Below are 6,780 nucleotides of genomic sequence, written 5' to 3' on the forward strand. Positions count from 1 at the left end.
GGGATCTTGGATGGTTGGTGGCCTGGTGGTTGGGAGCTTGGGCCGGTGACCGATAGGACGCTGGGTCACTCTGGATGGGAGTCTATTAGATGACTAAATGTAATGTACATGTTGAGCGGCTTCACTGCATGTAGATTGTATGTTTTAATATTCGATAAATCAAAAAATTATAATCAAAACATTCTAATGCAACAAGGTTGTGTGTGTGTGTGTGTGTGTGTGTGTGTGTGTGTGTGTGTGTGGACACGTCTGTGTGTGTGCAACCTGGTGTGAATGTATGTGCGTTTGTGTGCGTGTAATCGTGCATGTATGTATCTGCATACACACTTGCTTGAGTGTACATGAATCCATGTATTTCTGTCTAGGCATCTCTCCAGACACTACAGGTCCTCAACAACAAAAAACCCGTCTGGAACAGAAAGAGAGCAATCTATATTACTTTATAGTATACATATAAATCATATCCATGAGGTATTGAGCGCATATTCTCCAGTTATTGCCGCCCCACAACAAAAGCAGTTAAACACTTGGCCTGGCAAAGTATCTGTGAAAGGCCCGGGCCGAGGAACTTTGAGTGATACATTTTATGCGTCCTTAGCTGCCTGTGGTAAAAAGGCATTTTAAAGCTGGAGTCTGTCCAGTGGTCAATGATGCGGATTTATTAGGAAAGGGAAGGGATAAGAGGGGGTCCGACATGATTCGTTTCCTTCTAAAGCACTTCGTTTGGGAAATGACGCAGAGAGAGGTGGGTATGGTGATGTCTCTCCCAGGACACATTGCCCCTCCAAATACAGTTGCATCATCTGCATAGAAATAGATTGGGTAGAAATGCTTGGTTGAATGCAGAGCAGGCAGAGCACAGTGAGAAAGCTGTGGTCAGTGGAATACTCCAAATGATTCCGTCCTGATTCCCATCTGGTTGGCAAACATCACTTCTCCCATATGTGATAACAGGTCTATGGATTCCATTTCTAGTTCTATCTCTCTAAAAGGGTTACAGACAGGAAATGTTTAAAGACATTTTCAACAAGCAACACTTGAAAAATTGTGTGTGTGTGTGTACGTGCGTGCTCCATCTTTACTGATTCCTTTGCCGCTGCCCACGGAGAGCTTATGAATTTTACATAGGTGTGCGCTATTACACACACACACACACACACACACACACACAAGCATTCCCTAGTGTGGTGCCCTCTACAAGAGCAGCATGTCAACCACCCCCCTTCCCTCCTCTCTCTCTCACACACACACTCCCTTGCTCAAGAAGGGGCCATCTATCTCTACTCTGGACAGAGGCAGCAGGAACCAATGAAAATAAAGTTAGTTTGTGCTGCAGTCACCACATTGCCAGAGCTGCAGCGAACCCACACAGCCATCTGGGAACCCCTCTGGTGTTCAGCTGCACGCCTGCCGGTCCAACCCCAATGTTCCCCTCGCTCCCTCGCCGCCGCGCCACTGCCAGGGCACCAATCGTTAACAATCCCCCTTTCCCCTCCTCTCTCCTCTGTCCATCCCTCGCTTCCTCCCTCTCTCCCCACCTCCCTCCGGTCTCTCCCCTGACCTTTCCCAGGCAGTGTGTTTCTCCGCTCCAAGCGGGGGGTTCTGTCCAGTCAGCCAGCCAGGCTAATGGACAGCTGCTCTTGCTGCTGCTGTTGACGTTGTTCTCAGAATCTCTGGCTGTACTGTAGACACAGCAGCATAGATCTGTAGAGTAACTAGTGCAGTGCCTAGAGGTGCTCTGTGTGAGGCTGTCTGTTTACCTCTGTGTCCTCCACTCTCACCATAGCACGTAGACAGGACCGAGAGGCCGGACACACACGCAGAGGGACGGACGCAAGCTTTTTTTCTTCCTGAAGACGTCCTTTGACACCAGGTAGGAGAAATGTATTTCCTTAATTTGCTGAGCGTGTGTGACAGTGTGTTGGTGAATCTTGTGACAGAATTTGAAGCCGACGTGAGGAGTGTGTGTACATTTCTGTGGAAGTGCACAGACCTATCAGCATGCAGATGTGCATTATTGTGCCAGTGTTTGTGTAATATTTCCTGGGTTGGAAAACATTGAAAAAGTCCACTACACTGCTGCCACCTTCATCCTTTGTGTAAAGACGGCCGTACATTTCATATAGAGTTGCAAGGTAAGTCCATTTGTGCAGTAGTGGCTTCATTTGTTGCTGGTAAGATGCAAAACGAATTGTCTTACATGTCCCTGGCTCTATCAAAGTCCTGCCTCAACTCAGTCCCTGGTCATCTTCCCTGGTTTGGAGTGTTCCCAACAACAGTGTCCGTACTACTGTAGCTTCCATTCTGCCATGTCATTCCACTCTCTGATGTGCTCTAGTCATTTCCAGATTTCCAGTTACTACATGTAAGGAAGGTGTTCTGACCTGGACAGTGGTCAGGCCACCAGTGCAGTGTTCTGATGTTGTGGTGGGTTCTGGAACCCCACCTCTTGTGGTCGTTGTATACTCCAGTACCCTCCAACGGCAACCGCAAGTGCAGAAGCCGGTTGTAAGAACGTCTCTGGATGCCTTTTGCCCCCTGGCCGGTACAGCGGTCACCCAAGGTCCTTTACCTCAGAATCCCTTGCACCACTAACTCACTCAGGCTGACTCAATGATACAGTGGGAGAGTGGCAATGGGGATTAAGCCGTGGGTTGTAAGAGTGCGCAAGATGCTAACCCACTCGGATGACTGAGTTTTCCCCTTAGCATTTGGTAGCCAGTGCCATTAGCGACCCGGTTTATAGCTAGTAGGCTGTCTAAGTGCAGTCTGTAGACAGAGATAGACTGCTTTACTAGGATCAGATCAACCCATACTCAGTGTTCCCCGGCAAGATGGTTGAGAACATTTGCGTGCTAGCGTTGTCTGTTTCTCTACCTCCTCTCCTCCTCCTTTCCAGTTTCCATCCTCTCTTTCTTTTAATCCCTGCCCGGGCTTCTTTATTTTTTAAAGAAGCGACGGCAGCCACATAAATGACGGGGTATTCAGGAGGGATATCATGACGGTTAATGTATTATTCACAGTTGACTGGTGTTTAATTAATTGCCCCTGCAGTGAGTAGTACTTGAGCACATGGGGTAGAGAAAGAGAAGTGGGCCCATTCCAAATAAAACCCAGGGCCTCTGGTTAATCAACGGGCCTCGATAGCCAGCCAGTGGAAGACGCAGCGTTCCGTAAACCAGAGGTTTAATCATACTGACAGGAAGTACAACGTGCTGCACAGTCTGGATGTTAACGTCTTTGTCGTGACGGAGCTCAATTGCGGGTGGCGCAATTTGCGGCGCCGTAGCTCGTTATCAAAGTGTGGGGAACGTTTATAACCGAAGCAGTTTCACGTATTGGATGGGAGGTGGGACTGTGAGATTTAAAGGGAGACCGCTCTGACTGAAGAGATGACCATTGTCTTATTATGTCATTATTCATTATATGTCACGTATGGTAGGATACTGTTTTCCTGAGCGCTGGCTCAGGTGGCTTGGCATTCCTTGTTGCCATGTTGTATCTCTCTTAGCCAGATAAAGTGTGTTATCCCATTTGGAAACAACTGCAGAGATCCTGAAACACTCATGAGTCATGACATGCTGTTGTTTTAAGGGCTACTTTACCATCTGTACACAACATGTTTTCCTCTCGTCTTGTACATGAGATGGATTTCTTTCTACATAATCTATTATCTTTCTAAAGCCCAATGTTACATTATGTTAATTTTATCGCAGCGTAACAGCAGCGCTTGCCATGGTTGATTCATTACAGATAAAACAGATGTCTTATCCTCAAATCATTAAAGGCCCGGTGCAATCAACATTCTGTTTACCCTTCGTTTTGTATCATGTTGTACAACAGCTGAGGAAACTAACACTGTAGAAGTGTGGAAGAAATGTGATCAGTGTTATTTTCTGATAGTTATTTCCTGGTTGAAAATATAATCTACGCAGGTTCTTCTAATCAGCAGGTTTGCATGGGCGAGAGTTTCGGCTTTCCGTGGTGACATCACCATGAAGTAAATTGGTTATTAGACCAATAACAAAGAGTTCCAAACCTATCTGCCAATAGTTTGTTTTCAGTCTCCCCCTCCGCACTCAGACCACTCCCAGACAGTCCTAGCAAAATCCTTTCTTGAGAAATAGTTTTTTTTGCGGAAAAGCTATTTTTGCCCATTTCAATGGCAATCTATTACAGTAAGGTGCTCACTTGTTACCCTGAAATGATTTGATATTGATATAAAAACGGCTGCATTGGGCCTTTTTAAGGAGGGAAAACTGTTGACTTTTCACATTCCCTCTTCTGAAGTTTATTTTTAATTGTTTACCAAGTCTACAAGCGGTTACTGGCAGACTTCAATGGTTTCTGAGGGAAATCATCTCTCTCTCACACACACACACTCTCTCTCTCTCACTCACTCACTCACTCACTCACTCACTCGCCTACTTTCTCGTATGCACTATCTTAGTCAGATGAAATGTGTTATCCCATTTGGAAACAACGGCAGAGACCCTGAACATGGCATGCTGTATTTTAATGGTGTGATCATTGTTGCCAAAGGCTACTGTGTGTACACTGTCTCTCATGCTGTTAGATAGCATTCTGTTGTTTTACATATAAATGTCTTTCTTTTTACATCCTTTAGTGTCTTTCTAAACTATGTTGCATTATGTACATTTTAATGTAGCGCAACAGCACTGCTTGCCATGGTTTATTCATTACAGATAAAACAGATGGCCTTATCATCAAATCATTAAAGAGGGAACACTATTGAGATGTCAAATTCCCCCTTCTGAAGTTTCTATTTAATTCTTTACCAAATCTTCAAGCTGTTACTGGCCGACTTCATTGGCCTCCCTCCCTCTCCCTCTCCCTCTCTCTCGTGCTCTCTCTCTCTCTGTCTCTGTCTCTCTCCTCTCTCTGTCTCTCTCTCTCTCTCCTCTCTCTCTCTCTCTCTCCCTCCCTCCCTCTCTCTCTCCATCTCTTTATTTAACTCCCACCCACTCCCCTACTTTCTCATATCCGCTGTATTGTGTGACCTTATTCTAGTCACAGCATCACATGAATCACCTCCATCTCCCTCGGGTTCTTAACCTCATAACTAAACCACTATGTCCCTCTCTTGTCATAGAGCCACAGATGTGGTGTTGGCGGAGAATAATATACAGATGCTCTACTACTATATCATACCTACATAGCCTAGAATTTATCCTTGGATACAAAATTCCCATGAAGCTACACAGAGAGACACATGACAGCTAGGTCTGCTGTCATGAACTTTCAGCGAGCCCGAGGTATGTGGTTTCAGTGAGTCAGAGGTACCGTATGTGGTCTTAATGAAATGTTTGAATATGTTGTAAAGCAGATTGGGTTAAATGAAATCTCCTGCTTTCTCCTAAATCCCGAGGCAGGTTTAGAATGCAAGGTGTACGTGGCAACCTTCATGTCAACATTAGCCTCTACCACAAACAAGGTACGGCAGCCATCTTTTCTTTCTCTAGCGAGTGATGATCTGGCCACCATTTGTAACTTTACGACTCTGTATTAAACACTGCGGCAAAAGCCTGCTTCATTAAGAATCACTTGAAAATAAGGTCTGATGCATAAAAGCCTTTTAGACTTTTATGCGCTCATTAATAAACATTTATGACTTAATTCTAATGTGACTGACAGCCTATTTATATGTAATCGTTGCTCATGCATAAAAGTCCTTTGAGTTCATCATAGTAGAATACACTGTGAAAAGTAACTGCCTAAATCATTAAAGAAATTTAGTGGTGGGTACTCAAACATCTCCAACGGTCAGGTGAACTCAAACCATATAAGTGGTACTAACTATCTCAATAAGATCTCTTATCCCTTAACGTTTTTGAGAACTGTTAACAAGTATTAAGTTATTGAGTAAACTTTATTTATTTGTTCTGCAAATCTAAAGTTGAGTTATTACAAGTTATGATTATTTAATATTTTAAAGTCAATCTAACATTTATTAAATAAGTTGTTCTTACTTGATTTATAATATTTTACGTCTTTACTTAAAATAAGGTAGTAGTCAGACACTGATATTTGAGTAAAAACACTATCTGTGTAGTGCTGAGATAGAATTCTAATGTTTTTGCAAGTTCTGAATACTTAACAGTGCCATGTGGGTCTGTTTTTAGAGGATTGTGGGTAATTCAATATTTTTAGACTATGATACTTTCACACAATGTTGTATGCATATGTGAAGTATATTTCTAAAATAGTATTAAGCAGTTTGTTGTGTAATTGTTCATGATGAACGGATATCAAAACCGTCGGACAAATTGATGTTCAATAAAGAGACAAGCCATTCCCACCATCAACAAGGTCATGTGCACCATTCTTAACGACTGTGGCTAATGCAGCATCCTGTAATGCTTACAGTCAGTGGTGATTGGCATGCTTACAGTCAGTGGCATGCATGTGGGATGCATGCCACTACACAACACTAAACAATACATTAATTTCACTATACCACTGCTACACCTGGCTATCAGTGGAGCCTTGTCTGGCAGCTGAACAGTTAATTCCGCCTCATTTACTGCCTTTTAAAAAAAAACATAGCTGATATGGCTGACTTGCTTAAACAAATGTGGTTTCTACTCACTATGGCATAAGGGAACGATGAGCAGATAAGAGGCAATCCGTGATTTTGATTAAGACATTAATGAGCGAGCGAGGACAGACGTAGTCAATATAACTATTTGTTCAGCACTTTTGAAATGTACAGCGACAGAATTCCAAACATGGGCCGTTCTTACAGTGTTCTCTCTGTAC

Source organism: Salmo trutta, chromosome 11 (genome assembly GCF_901001165.1).
Source record: "Salmo trutta chromosome 11, fSalTru1.1, whole genome shotgun sequence".
Classification (NCBI taxonomy): Eukaryota; Metazoa; Chordata; class Actinopteri; order Salmoniformes; family Salmonidae; genus Salmo; species Salmo trutta.